The sequence below is a fragment of the Geotrypetes seraphini genome, chromosome 5 (assembly GCF_902459505.1).
Source record: "Geotrypetes seraphini chromosome 5, aGeoSer1.1, whole genome shotgun sequence".
Classification (NCBI taxonomy): Eukaryota; Metazoa; Chordata; class Amphibia; order Gymnophiona; family Dermophiidae; genus Geotrypetes; species Geotrypetes seraphini.
In genome coordinates, this window is record NC_047088.1 from 23,857,118 (window position 1) to 23,873,315 (window position 16,198).

A 16,198-nucleotide genomic window follows, 5' to 3' on the forward strand; every position below is an offset into this window, starting at 1 on the left:
ATGCTTCCGGGCCACTAGCTCACAGACTCCCCAGACCTTGGCAATATTTCCTTAAATGGAAGATCTGATTCCTTGCATTTGTCACTAGGGTCATCATTTTGAAGGCAGTGAAGGACAAGGTAGGAGCATCTGGGCATCGCTCATGCATGAAGATCCTCCCAGAGGACCCTTTGACCCCCAGAAGACCACCAACTTGTACCAATGCACACAGGAAAGTAGGGGAGGGGAGCTACTATACTTCAGGGTGGGCTTGACTGGGAGGGATAAGATCTGAGGAGTTCTGGAGCTAGTGGCTTGGGACCACTGGGCTGTGGCTCTGGACAGTAAAATAACCCGAGCAAAAAAAGGGGGTTATATTATCTTGGATTTTAGGCCCCAATGAGACATGCAGTATATCATCGCAATTCACATTAGGGCATTTGCATAGTAATGAGATGCAAAGCATGCATTTGCATCTCATTATTTATTAATGTGGGGCAATTTAAATATTCTAAACTTTCTACAAAAAAAGAATTAATATTTTTCAAACAATGCTTTAATTTAAATATTGATTAAAAACATCACAGTCAATATACCATACAAACTCATAAACACAGGATGCCTAGAATTCTCCAGCAGTGCTCCTAAGTTGAAATAAAAGTTCTAACAGTCCATCACAATGAAGGAGTACTTATCTCTTAAAAGTTCTTATCTGAAATTCTTGTTTTCTGAAGTCATCAGATCATCCTGGGCTCAGCTGCATCTTCCAAAGTGCTCAGTGCTCTCTCACAAAATCCCAAATGAAAAAAAACCACAAGTGAAAAAAGTTCATTCAAAAAAGTTCAATTTTAAAACAGTCATAATCCAAAATCATCAATCCAACGCATCTTATTCATAAATCCAGGAAGTCAATACAATTCAAAAATCTCGAAACTTCCTCAACACAGCATGCAGTCTCCGGTAGTTCTTTGACATCATACGTGTTTCCCTTCCAGCTTTTTCAAGAGGAAGATATATGTAACACTCTGAAAAAACAGCCATATATCAATATACATTCAAACTTTAAACAGCAATATCAAATATTATAACATATTATAAAACACATGCTTAACAAACAGCAGACAGCCTCACATTGGGACAGAGTCCCCTGCAGAACTCCACGGCGGCACAGCCATCTCTAAACACTCTCAAAGCAGTCAACTACACTCCCATACTGCAGTACTTATACCACATGATCACCACGTGTTATAAGCTGATTGGCTACCTACTAGCAACCCAGAGGCCATTCAACCGCTTTATTTAGCTCCCTTGGGGCCACCGTATCCCAAGTAACACTCCCGTTGTAATGTGTGTGTTTATACGACAATTTAAATATTACCATGCAGTTTTTAGAAACGCGACTTTAGAGCTGTTTAAGTCACGATAAGGGTCAATTAATGTGACATAACTAGGGTTACCAGACATGCGGATTTCCCCGGACATTTCCTCCTTTTGAGGACATGTCTGGGGGTCTGGACGGCTTTTCAAAACCCAGCACTTTGTCCAGGTTTTGAAAAGCTTCCAACAAATCGCCCTCCTGCCCGATGAGAGCAGGCAATGGGGGGCGGGACTGGGGCGTAATGGGGCGGGAATGGGTGGAACTGGGCGGGCTTAGGGGTGGGGCTAGGGGGTCTGGATTTTCCATTTGGAAAATCTGGCAACCCTAGACATAACACCCATTCATGAATTCCTCCCTTAGCTACTCAGGTTTTCAGGATATCCAAAATGACCTCCATTGCATGCAAATCTCTCTCAAGTTTCAAGTTTATTAGGTTTTTATATACCGCTTATCAAGGTTATCTAAGTGGTTTTTACAATCAGGTACTCAAGCATTTTCCCTATCTATCCCGGTGGGCTCACAATCTATCTAACGTACCTGGGCTATGGAGGATTAAGTGACTTGCCCAGGGTCACAGGGAGTAGCGCAGGGTTTGAATATTCATTGTGGATATCCTGGAAATCCCCCCCCCCCCAACTGGCTAGGGGGTCTCCAAGACCAGGTATGAGAAGCACTGCTATAGGCTATAACATGATTCCCAACCTTGTCCTGGAGGACCACCAGGCCAGTTGGATTTTCAGGATAGCTCTAATGAATATGCGTGGAGCAGATTTGCATGCCTGGTACCTTCATTATATGCAGATCTCTCTCATGCATATTCATTAGGGCTAACCTGAAAACCTGACTGGCCTGGTGGTCCTCCAGGACAGGGTTGGGAACCACTGGGCTATAATTATAGAAACTCTTTTTTCTTTGTTAATCACACCACAGGTATAGCGTTTACAACTTCTTATGCCCCACCGAATATTTTTAAGCTATTCATTACAGTCAGAGCACAAAACATCTGCATTTATGCCTCTAACTGCTGTTCCATTTTATAAGCAATAAATAGCAAGAGTTCTTGAAATTTCCTTTACCAAAGAATGTTCTTCCCTTCACAGTTGATCTGTGTGCATTTCATTAAAAAATAATAATTATCACCTTCTCTAAAGACTCTGGAACTCCCTGAAAGAAAAACAAAAAAATTATTTAACTGGCATACTAAACCTAATTTTGTCTGGAAAAATTATGACTTTTTATGATGTTAATTAGCTGCATCACAGCACAACAAAGCAGTTATTTTCCATAAGTTAATTAGTTGGGTTTGCCAATAGTGCAGTGAATTAACTGCAATTAAACTAAGGATTATTTTGAACATGATGAAAGATTTGAGGAAGCTTTTATTTGAAAAATTAGATTTATTTAAGAAAAAAAAAAAGAAAGACGACGTACGGCTCTTCTTCTAAAGCCAAGAAATTTTCTGTAGCGGATAAGAAGCTGTTTCAGAAGAAAAGTCCCCTCTTCAACAGTGTACCTTCGGAATATTTGAAAAATGTGGAAATTTGTCCTGCATTTAGACATATTTGGGTCAATATTCAGCCGTGGTGGTCAGCATTTACTTCAATTGGGATATGAAAAGATCTTTTCACTGAGCTGCGGTAAGAACTGGCTTTAGCACTTCCTTAAGCAGGCTTTTCAGTTGTGTTAAGTCCATTTTTACCACCGCTTTAAAAACCGCGTATATTTCATTTTACCATTAGCATGCGGCCATTTTTAAAATGTATCATGTGAGCATTTACCTCCACCTATCTCGGGGGCAGTAGAGACTCCCATGTTATCCATGTGCTAACTAGTTTGCCGGCGGTAATGAGAATGTACTAACGGGGGAATTCATAAGGGGTGCTAACCAATTAGTGCATTCTAATCATTTTCACATGTGCTAATGATTAGTGTGCACTAAATGCTAAGATATTAATCATTAGTGTGCCCTAATGCATTTAACACATGCTAAATCGGTTAGCATCCCTTGATGAACTCCTCCTAACTGGTTAGCACAATAATGTCCAATCTCTGCCCCTGACTTGACCCCTGAAGAATAACGTATTTATCATTTGGTTAGTGCATGCACATAAGAAAAGCCTTACTGGGTCAGACCAATGGTCCATCGAGCCCAGTAGCTCGTTCTCACGGTGGCCTGGCAAAACCCAAATAGTAGCAACATTCCATGCTACTGATCCAGGGAAAACAGTGGCTTCCCCCATGTATGTCTCAATAATAGAGTATGGACTTTTCCTCCAGGAACTTGTCCAAGCCTTTCTTAAAACCAACTACAGTACATTAACTGCTCTTACCACAACTTCTGGCAATGCTTTCCAGATATTTCCTCCTATTGGTTTTAAAAAGTATTTCCCTTATCTTAATTGGGTGGCCCCTAGTGAGGGAGTTAAAAAACGATCCATTTGTACCCGTTTTACACCACTCATGATTTTGTAGACTTTAATCATACCTCCCCCTCAGTTGTCTCTTTTCCAAGCTGAAGAGCCCTAACCTTTTTAGTCTTTCCTCATACGAGAGGAGTTCCATCCCTTATATCAGGGGTAGGGAACTCCGGTCCTCAAGAGCCGTATTCCAGTCGGGTTTTCAAGATTTCCCCAATGAATATGCATGAGATCTATTTGCATGCACTGCTTTCAATGCATATTCATTGGGGAAATCCTGAAAACCCGACTGGAATATGGCTCTCGAGGACTGAAGTTCCCTACCCCTGCCTTATATCATCGTGGCCACTCTTTTTTGAATCTGTTCTAGTTCCTCTATATCTTTCTTGAAATAAGGCGACCAGAATTAATGCATTAGTGTGTCCCACACTAGGTTTTTTTTGGCTATGTTAGGAGCACATTACTGCCTAACATAATTTAGTTAAAGGACCCTAAGAGTCAATATCTGGATAGTATATGGCACCAAACATCCAGACTCAGGATTGACCAGGGCTGCCATCTAGATAGTGCAATATGAAGCTTGCTATAGAAACACGATGGCCGATAAAGGCCAAATCCACAGTATCCACTATCTCTTCTTCTCCCTATAGGCTAAGGTTCTTTATACCTGCATTGTGAGGTCATAGAGCTTTATGGTTTTAGAAACATGCAATAGTCGCTGAAGAAAAAGCCCAAATGGCCTCGCTGATGTCGATGACAAAACGCAATCCAAGAGTCATGAGGAAAAGATGCCAATAATTCAGCCGTGGATCAATCAGGATACACTTTATTGATAGGAGCAATTGTAGACCCAACACTGACAGTTTTTCGGCAAAACTGCCTTTTTTAAGAGTCCGACATTGGCTGCACTTCTGTTCAACAGAATGGCTAATATTGTTCACTAGAAAAGATTGCATGTAGAAAATAGTCTGCTTGCTACGACGCTTGCGACAAACTTTTAGTGTTGTAGCAAGCAGAGTGTTTTCTGATGTACCCAGCACTGAAATTATAAATGGCAAATTTTGGAGATCTATTTGGGATCAAGTGAACAATATATTAGAAAATCCAGTGGCATTGACGTACGATACCATCCCATTTGGTACGTAAATGAGGGCTAAAAACCATATATCTGCTCAAAATAACAAACTTCTCTATATAATGACAGGGGTTGTCATACAGCTCATTTTGAGGAATTGGAAGAACTGTGATAGATTAAATTACACTTTCTGGTGGGAATCTCTCTGTTATACTTTTAAAATGGAACGTTCAATGGCCGTACAACAGGGATGGTATAAGAAATTTATGGATGTTTGGGAACCATTGACTATGTTCTGTAAAGAATGATAATTGATTTTATTATATCGACCCTTAAGCATATACATCCAGGGTGGGTGGGAGGGGGGAGGGTTTTGCATTGGAATTTCATTCGAGGAATATATGGAGGTTTCCTGTAAGTATAGAAACATAGAACATGACGGCAGAAAAGGGCCACGGCCCATCTAGTCTGCTCACACTAATGGCCCACCCCTTAACTACCTCCATGAAGAGATCCCACATATCAATCCCATCTTTTCTTAAAATCTGGCACACTGCTTGCCTCAATTACCTGTTGTGGAAGATTATTCCAGCGATCAACCACCCTTTTGGTGAAGAAATATTTTCTGGTGTCGCCATGAAATTTCCCACCCCTGATTTTCAACGGATGCCCTCTTGTTGCCGTGGATCCTTTAAGGAAAAAGAGATCCTCTTCCACCTCGATATGGCCTGTGACATATTTGAACATCTCGATCATGTCTCCCCTCTCTCTGTGTTCCTCGAGTGAGTACAGCTGCAACTTACCCAGTCGTTCCTCATACGGGAGATCCTTGAGTCCCGAGACCATCCTGGTGGCCATTCGCTGAACCGACTCAACTCTCCACACATCTTTTTGATAATGCGGCCTCCAGAATTGTACACAGTATTCCAGATGGGGTCTCACCATGGATATGTACAACGGCATTATGACCTCGGGCTTACGGCTGACGAAACTTCTACGGATACAGCCCATGATTTGTCTAGCCCTGGATGAAGCTTTCTCCCCTTGATTGGCAGTCTTCATGTCTTCGCTAATGATCACCCCCAAGTCACGTTCTACTACAGTCCTTGCTAGGATCTCACCATTTAGGGTGTAAGTCCTGCATGGATTTTTGCCACTAAGATGCATGACCTTGCATTTTTTGGCATTGAAACTTAGTTGCCAAGTCTTTGACCAATGCTCCAGCAGGAGTAGGTCCTGCGTCATACTATCGGGCATTGAGCTTTTGTCGGGCACTGTGCTTTCATCTGTATGTACTTTTTCTGATTATTTGGTGGAGTGGGGAGGGGGATAATTGTAATTAATGTCTATAAGTTTAATGTGCATTTCGTGTAAACTTATGTATATTGAAGTTGTTTGTTTGCACTATGGTAGTTTGGAAATTTAATAAAGATTTACAAAAAAATAAATAAATGGCACCAAGCACAAAAAATCAAAAGGTACTCGGCTCTCTCCAAGGCAGTTCTTCCTTTTCAAATCCACCAGATATTACATTACATTACATTAGTGATTTTTATTCTGCTTGTACCTTGCGGTTCAAAGCGGATTACATAAGAAGAGAACTGGACATTTCCAGGAGGGTACATGACATTGGAGAATACAGATTGAGGGTAAGACTTAATAACAGAATGAGGGTATATACTTAATAACATTGGAAGATAAATCAGGTTACATTACATTACATAGCAAGTAGTCTGTTTCCCTACATTGGTAGATAGTCGGTTTCGATAGGATGATTTAGGTTTCAGGTAGCTTTCTTGGCATTTGTTTTGTTTTGTTTTTTCGTTTTTTATTGGTCGATTGAGGGTATGGTGCCAGGGAGTGAGCAGAGCCTGGTCGGAGTAAGTGGGGAAGAGGAGAGGGAGATTAGGTAGATTGTTTATACTTTTTGAACAGCAGTGTTTTGATTTCTTTACGGAATGCTTTGAGGTCAGATGTTGTGGTTAACAATCTGGTGATATCTAACAGTTACTCCAAGTCTGTGCCTGATGTTAGTGGAGATGCCTAAATGTTAGGCGTGCCAGTGAAAGATTTGCTAGTATTCTATAATAGAATCTAGGCACCCAGATGCCATTAAAGGATAGGCATCTAAGAAAGCACATATACATTAAATCTATTGATGATTGAATGGCTTGAGGTGTAGTTTTCAAAGCTATTAATGCACTTTAGAAGCCTAATTCAATAAAAGGCACTAAAAACTGTGCACAGTCAATTTAATTGAACAATGAGCCAATTAGAGCTGATAATTGGGATCTTAACAAGCAATTATTGGTCCTAATTGAAATTAAACTTTATTCACATATATTTAGCTACAGGATCCGTGCTTAAATTTTATGCATGGTTCCAAAAAGGAGCATGATCAGGGGTGGATTGGGATGAGAAGAGGAGACTGCGAGGGGACATGATTGAGACTTTCAAAATACTGAGAGGCATCGACAAAATAGGGCAGGAAAATAAATTATTTCCATTGTCCAACATGACACGGACAAGAGGACATGGACTGAAGCTAAGGGGGGGGACAAGTCCAGGACAAATGTCAGGAAGTTCTGCTTCGCGCAACGAGTGGTGGACACCTGGAATGCTCTCCCAGAGGAGGTTATTACGGAATCCACCGTTCTAGGATTCAAAACCAAATTATATGCACATCTCCTTACGAGAAGCATAGAGAAATATGGGTGACTAAAATTACGCCAGGTGTACACTTGGCTGGGCCTCCGCGGATCACCGGACTCGATGGACCATGGGTCTGATCCAGAGATGGCAGTTCTTATGTCCTTATGTGCACAGGAGGAAATGGTCATGCCTTCAGTTAGGTGCTGTTCTCGACGCCGAGTGCCATTCTATAACTTAACACCTAACCTTGATCACGATTGACCAGTAGATCGCAAGGGCAACGCAAGTTGATCGCGGAGCCCATCTCAGCCTCCGTGATAGACTCGCATTGGCTTTGTGTTCTCCCTGCTACCCCGATGCGCAAAAGCCAGGCTCGTGCAGCCACTACACAAGCCTCCATCTCTGACGTCAGAATTGATGTCAGGGGTGGGGGGGGACGCTTGTGTAGTTGCTGCATGGGCCTGGCTTTTGCATGTCAGGGAAGCAGGGAGAAATCTGTGGCAGTGGTGGCTGGGGGGGCAGGGAGAGAGAAAGAAAGACGATGGCTTGGGGAGGCAGGGAGACAGAAGGAAAGACACAGCGCTTCATGCTTCCTGGAACTAAACAGGCTGCTATTCTTCCATTGACCAACTAACAGTGCTGCCTTCTCTGGAGAGAGACACAAGAGAGAAAGAAAAGGGGGAAAGAAAGAAAGAAGGGGCAGAGAGAGAAAGATGGAAAGAAAGAAGGGGCAGAGAGAGAGAGAAAGAAAGAAAAGGGAGGGAGCATGGAGAGAGGAAGAAAAAGTTGGGGGAGGGAATGGAGTGTGTCGGGTGGCAGGGGGTAGGCAGGGAGACAGGAAGAAAAAATTGGACTCATAGAGGGACAGAGAGAGATGTTGGTTGGGGAATGGAATGAGGTCTAGAGGAGAGGAAGCATGCAGGAGGCAGAAAGAAAGGAAGAAATATTAGATGCACAGTCAGACTCATGGAATCACCAGACAACAAAGATAGGAAAAATGATTTTATTTTCAATTTAGTGATCAAAATGTGTCCATTTTGAGAATTTATATCTGCTGTCTATATTTTGCACTATGGCCCCCTTTTACTATACCGCGAAAGCGGTTTTTAGCTCAGGGAGCCTATAAGTGTCGGGAGCAGCGCAGAGCATTCAGCACAGCTCAGCGCTAAAAAATGCTATTGTAGTTTAGTAAAAGGGGAGGGGGTATATTTGTCTACTTTTGTATAGTTGTTACTGAGGTGATATTGCATATTTTAGTCATCTGCCTTGACCTCTTTGGAAAAAAAAAAACATTTTCTCTGCGTACGGTGTGCTCAGGGCTGGATTAATCAATAGGCCCAGTAGGCACGTGCCTAGGGCCAGAAACTGTGAGGGGGCCCGTTTAAGGAAGACAACTCATCTTGCCATTTTTTTTAAACAGCAACGGCCCTTTCCCAGCATCAACGGTAACGTGCCTACCCCCCCCCTCATCGACGGCAATGCAGCTGGCTCTATTACAGGAAGGTCCCGTGATGACTGTGTCTGCCGGTCCATCCCCCTCCCTACATCACTTATTTGCTCCGGAAGAAGTGACGTCAGAGGGGGATGGACCGGCAGAAGCAGTCATCGCGGGACCTTCCTGTAACAGATCTGGCCACGTTGCCATTGATGCAGGGGGAGGCACGTTGATGTGGGGGGGCTCGTTGCCATTGATGTGGGGGGGGGCCCGTTGCCGTTGATGTGGGGTGGAGTAATCCATTGCCATCAGCTGTTCTAATTCTGCTTTCGGGCTGCCTTTTGCAAAGGAGCTCAGAGGATAGAGCCGGCAGCTGCAATGTTTGGAGGGGGAGAGAGAAAGGAGCATGGAAGGGTGGTGTAGGGAGAGAAAGGGGGCAGGGTGGTATGGAAGGGTTGTGAGAAGGATGGTATGGAAGGGTGGTGGAGGAAGAGAAAGGGGGCAGGGTGGTATGGAAGGGTTGTGAGAAGGATGATATGGAAGGGTGGTGGAGGAAGAGAAAGGGGGCAGGGTGGTATGGAAGGGTTTTGAGAAGGATGGTATGGAAGGGTGGTGGAGGGAAAGAAAGGGGGCAGATGCTGATGGAATTGGTGTGCAAGGAAAGGGAAGAGAAACATAAGGGGGAAGGATACTGGATGGAATTGGATTGGAGGGAAAGAAAGGGGGCAAATGCTGATGGAATTGGTGTGTAGGGAAAGGGGAGAGAGACATAAGGAGGAAGGATACTGGATGCAATTGGGTTGGAGGGAAAGAAAGGGTGCAGATGCTGATGGAAGTGGGGGAAGGGAGAAGAGAGAGTGAAATGCCAGACTACGGGGGTGTGGGAGAGGGAAGGGAAGGAGAGGAGAGAGATGCCAGACCATTGGAGGAGGGAAGAGAAGAAGATGAATGCCACACCAATGGGTCATTTTGACTTGACCATTTTAAAAGTAGCTCGCAAGCCCAAGTGTGGGCACCCCTGATTTATAGAATAGCACTACGTGCTATTTTTTTCAGTGCTGATTTTGTAGGCACCATTTATAGAATCTTATCCTAGGTGTAAAACATTAGCATGGCTTAATAAATAGACTCTCTTTCTACAAAAGCACAGAAGAGCAGTTACAATTCTATAGAAATGTGTTGGCATTACCCTGCATGGTGTGGTAATTATAACCCTAACCATCTTACTAGGCAGGCCATTTTGGTCTCCTATGTTACTAGGATTGGAAGCTCAGCTGATAAAGTAGGGGCCATTTTGCTAAAGCTTGTCCTGAACTAATGGACATTAATAATGCGTTAAGAGCCATGTGGTCTATGGTTGTAAACTAGTTCATGCTAAGCTTTAGTAAAAGGGCCCCAATGCACAGAACTAAGGGCTAAATTCACTAAAGATAGCGACTTAATCGCTGTTGGCAAATTCTCTGAACGATTTTCCAATAGCAATTGATTCACTATCAAGTTTGCATATAAATGATTTGCATGCGAACCCACCGACTCAATCGCTCAGTAAGCGATTGACACATGCACAGAGCCCTAACAGTAGTGGCAGGGGAAGCAGCCTCCTGTCACTTGTCAGGCCTTCTGCTTTTTTTCTTTTTAATGGGAGGGGGAGTTCTTTCCAGGCAGGAGGGAGTGGGCATCCCTCCTGCTGGAGTTTTTTTTATTTTTTGGTGGGGGGAAGGTGTGGGTGCCTTCGTTACAGGAGGGAGTGAGCATCCCTTCTGCCATTTGTTTTTGGGTGGGTCGCTGCGTTTGTCAGTGGTCATTGGGGGAGGGACACTGGTAGCGGTGGGGGATATTTTTCTTTTTTTTTTTATGGGACAGATATTTTGCGTATGTAATACATGCAAAATATCTCTGCTATTTAAAAAAAAGAAAAAAAAAACCAAACAACCCAGGCAGACCTGTCGGGAACATAATTATCAACAGGTCTACAGCAATTGGGTTTTAGGATCGGCAATCTGTAATTTTTCATTACATGACTCTCTATATTTATATTTCTAATGGAACAAAATTAACAGATTATGACAGGCAAATATATTTTTAGAATAATAAAATGATGGAATTATAAATAGAAGCTGCATCTCTTATCTTTCAGTTCTTCCAAGGAGATGTCAGGGATTGCTCCTCATTCAAAAGCTGATGCTCATGAACCATCTAAAAGGTAATACAGTACTGTATATATAGTTTCAATTTAAAAATAATTGATAGGGCTGGATTTGATGCTTGTTGCTTGGAGATACCAGTGGCAGAGAGGCACGTTTGCCTCATAGGAATATGAATTCATCAGCATGCATTTGGTTCATTTGAATGTCTAAAAAAATCAATTCATTCAAATTGTGTGGGTGTATAAAGCCCCTGGGGTTTGTATTTGATAAATGTTTTAATTTTAATGTACAAATCTCTAATGTTATCAAGATCCTACGTGCCTATCCCAGGCTTTCTTGAATTCAGACACAGACTCTGTCTTCACCATCTCTTCCAGGAGACTATTCCAGGCATCTACCACCCTTTCTGTAATAAAGTATTTCCTTAGATTACTCCTGAGCCTGTCACCTCTTAACTTCATCCCATACCCTCTAATTCCAGAGCTTCCTTTCAAATGAAAGAGACTCAACTCATGCGCATTTGCGCCATGTAGGTATTTAAATGTCTCTACATATCTCCCCTCTCCCGCCTTTCTTCCAAAGTATACATATTGAGATCTTTAAGTCTGTCCCCATATATCTTACGACAAAGACCGCACACCATTTTAGTAGCCTTCCTCTGAACCAACTCCATCCTTTTTATATCTTTTTGAAGGTGCTGCCTCCATTATTATGCACAATATTCTAAATGAGGTCTCACCAAAATCTTATACAGGAGCATCAATACCTCCTTTTTCCTACTGATCATACCTCTTCTTATGCACCCTAGTATCCTTCAAGCTTTTGCCGTCACCTTTTCAACCTGTTTGGCCACCTTAAGATCATTGCATACAATCACACCCAAGTCCTGCTCTTCTGTCGTGCTAAGTTCTTCACCCCCTAAACTGTACCATTCCCTTGGGTTATTGCAGCCCAAATGCATGACCTTGCATTTCTTAGCATTAAATTTAGCTACCAAATTTCAGACCATTCTTCAAGCTTCGCCAGGTCTTTCTTCATGTTGTTCACACCATCTGAGTTGTCTACTCTATTGCAGATTTTGGTATCATCTGCAAAGAAGCAAATCTTGCCCAACAGCCCTTCAGCAATATCGCTTATAAAAATATTAAAAAGAACAGGCCCAAGAATAGAACCTTCAGGCACACCACTGGTAACATCCCTTTTGTCAGAGCTATTTCTATTGATCACTACCCTCTGTTGCCTTCCACTCAACCAGTTCCTGACCCAGCCCGTCACTTTGGCACCCTTCCCGAGGGCACTCAGTTTATTTATTAGACATCTGTGTGGAACACTGTCAAAGGCTTTGCTAAAATCTAAATACACCACATCTTGCGCACTCCCTTTATCCAATTATCTGATTACCCAGTCAAAGAAATTGATTAGATTTGTCCAACAAGACCTACCTCTAGTGAATCCATGTATGCAAATAGACTGCTAACATGACATCTAAGAGCTATTCCATAAATACCTGCATAACTTACATAGGCCCAGATTCTCAAACCAGTGCTGATTTTCTAGATATCAGTAGGCTCCCATACCTCCATTGGTGTTTTTAAATGAGATTTTGAGACACATACTGGCGCCTAGAAAATCGGCACCAGAATCGCACTTCTGTAGGTGCTTTAGGCCACTGGACACCAAAGTAGGCATGGCCAATGCCATAAGTGGCATCAGGTGGCCTAACGTGCCTATATAGGTGTGATTCTCATGAAAATATGTGTGGCAAATGTATAAATTTGATGTTGTCCGCGTTGTCACATCAAATGCAATCCTCCATCTCCAACACTTCCCATCTGCTGCTGCCCAAATGGGTGGTACATCATTAGTCTGACATCTCCTCTTAAACCTGTCTGACTACCGACAGCATAGCTCTCATCTTCTTAAATGTGCACAAGCCCCATTAGCATGTCAAGCCCACGTAGGATGACTGGAGGATGCACAAATTAATTGAACCTAATTGGTGCTGATAATTGGCAATTAACACCTTGTAATTGATTCTAATTGGCACTACCGGTAATTAAATGTTATGTGAACAACTCAGAAAGTGTGATTCTGTAAAAAGTATGTGCCAATTGAAGTGCGTGAATCTGAAAAAGGGGCATGTCCAGAAGCAGAACTTGTGTGTTCCTATAAGTTATGTGCATTGTTATAGGATATGCCTGATCCACAGACAATTTAGAAGCAGGTTCAGGCCTGGTTTTAGCCTGCCTAAATGGTGTACCTAAGTTATGTGATACACACAAGCATTAAGCATGAGTCTATAAAAGGTATGTGTACCTTGTAAAAACACTAGTGCCATTCTAGTTGGCACAGAGTTTTTGGGCGCTATATACAGAATCAGGCCTTTAGTAAGCAAAGTTATAGAATAATCTTGGTTGCATGTGTAACTAATAATTAGCTGCTAATTTGCATTAGAAACCAATTAATGGCTACAATTGGTGTTAATTGGTGCTAATTAGCAGTCATGTGCTCATCAGCTCTTAGGGCTAGATTCACTAACCCCCGATTCCGTGTCTGATCTGTGTCCGATTGCATGCAGGCCGACAAATTCAGAAAAGACCTGCATGCAAATGGGGACGATCGTTGACACGCCCCCCCCCCCCACACCCACCACACGGTTCGTTAGAGAGCGACCTCGACGTCTGCGTATGCGCTGGCCCTCCGTGCCCGGCAGATAATTTTTTTTTAACTGTTCTAAACTTTTATGTGAGCCCGTGCTTTTAACCCGCTTTAAGGTTAAAATCACGGGCTTGCACTGCGGGGAAGGGCAGGAGAGTCGGGGCGGCAGGAGAGAAAAGTAGATTCAGGGCACGCAGGAGATTTGGAGCAGGCAGGAGAGAGAAATAGATTCGGGGCATGCAGGAGATCGGGGCTGAGTGCAGGGGAGCAGGGCAGAGAGCAGGGCGGCAGAAGGCAGAGCAGTCAGAAAGGACCTGAGCAGTCACTTCTTTTTGGATCGGCCAGCCCAGTCGCTGTTCCCTGAAAAGTTTTGTGAATCGCATCCCTTCCTACTTTGCATGCCGTTTCCCCTCATTTGCATGCACAGATCGGAATCGGATCGGAGGAGAGGTTAGTGAATCGGGTCGGAGGGAAGTCGGGTCGCAAAGGGATCGCAAACCGATCGGTACACAATAAGTTTACTTAGTGAATCTAGCCCTTAGACTGGATTCCGTGAATTATACACCAAAAATTTCATTGCGGCTGCAACGGGGGTTGGATGTGGGGGTTTGGATGTGGGCAGTGGCATGCTTTCAGGGGATTCAGTGAATCCCCAGCTCCACAGCCCTGCTGTTATATATTTTTTTGTTGGATGCAGCTTGATTTGTTGAGTAGGCAGCCTGCTCAACCAGTCAAACTGCGTCGAACAACAAGTAACCCCTTCCCTCCCCAAAAAAGGGCTTTGGGGCTGGGGATTCTGCAACCCCGCCCTGAAAGCCCTGACAGTACTGATCTGAATTTGATTGGTTTGACCCGCAGCTACCCATTGCCTGCTCAATCAAATGATAATAGAAGCTGGTCGCTATGCTAATGTAGGGAATACACTCATGCAACCGTTGCGGAACATAAGAAGTTGCCTCCGCTGAGGCAGACCAGAGGTCCATCTCGCCCAGCGGTCCGCTCCCGTGGCGGCCCATCAGGCCTATTGCCTGAGCAGTGGTCCCTGACTATTTCTTTAACCTACCTCAACTCCTATCCCTACAACCTACCTCTACTTCTATCCCTACAACCTACCTCTACTCCTATCTGTACCCCTCAATCCCTTTGTCCTCTAGGAACCTATCCAAACCTTCTTTGAAGCCTTGTAACGAGCTCCGGCCTATCACAGCCTCCGGAAGCGCGTTCCATGTATCCACTACCCTCTGGGTGAAAAAGAACTTCCTAGCGTTTGTTCTAAACCTTCCCCCTTTCAATTTCTCCGAGTGCCCCCTTGTACTTGTGGTTCCCCATAATTTGAAAAATCTGTCCCTGTCTATTTTTTCTATGCCCTTCAGGATCTTGAAGGTTTCTATCATGTCTCCTCTTAAGTCTCCGCTTCTCCAGGGAGAACAGCCCCAGCTCTTTCAGCCTGTCAGTATATGAGAGGTTTTCCATGCCCTTTATCAGCTTAGTTGCTCTTCTCTGGACTCCCTCAAGCACTGCCATGTCCTTCCTCAGGTACGGCGACCAGTACCTGAGGAAGATTCGGAAAGCGTCGGTGGGGACCAGTGCAAAACAGCATAAAGGTAAGTTTAAATAGGAAATGAAACGAAATGGAAATGAAGTGGAGAAACCAGTAATCAATATGAAATCAAGATAAATTTTAAAATAAACAAAAAAATATACAAAAAAGCACAAAAGCACTTTATTTCACATAATTGAGTAGAATGAGTGAAGAGTTCTGCCACGCTGTTCCTGTTTGCCCAGGGTGGCGTTCTGAGAATCCCCATTGTGATATATAATATATCAGCGTGACAGAGTGAAGTATTGTAGGTTTGCTGACGTTTAGGGCTCCTTTTACTAAGCTGGGTTAGGGCATTAACGCGCAGAATAGCGCACGCGCTGCAATGCCGCACAAGCTAGACGCCAGTGCCAGCATTGAGCTGGCGTTAGTTCTGGCCGCGTAGCGTGGGGGTCAGCACGCGCTAATCTGCTGTGTGTGCTAAAATTGCTAGCGCACCTTAGTAAAAGGAGCCCCTAGTGAATGTCAAATTAGCGGATGATTTTCAATCAAATTCAGAACAGTGCCCTCAAGGCTATTAGGGGGGTGGAGCGAATCCCCTGAAGGGTCCTGACCACACGGCACTGGTTGTGGGTTGGTCAGGGTGTGTAGGTACCATTAAGCTGGTGTAAATAGTTCACACCTAAAACTGGGCGTATTTAAAACCATAAACGGCGACAGCCCAACTTACCTGAACAACCGCCTCATCCAAACTACATCAACTAGACACAGGAGAACTCACACTCCATTCACGCACCCCCCAATCAAAGAAGTCAAACGGAAAAAACTATATGATGGCCTCCTGGCCACACAAGCAGCAAAACTCGACAACCAAATCTCCAATCTACTAATTATGACCCCCCCAGACTACAAAACAT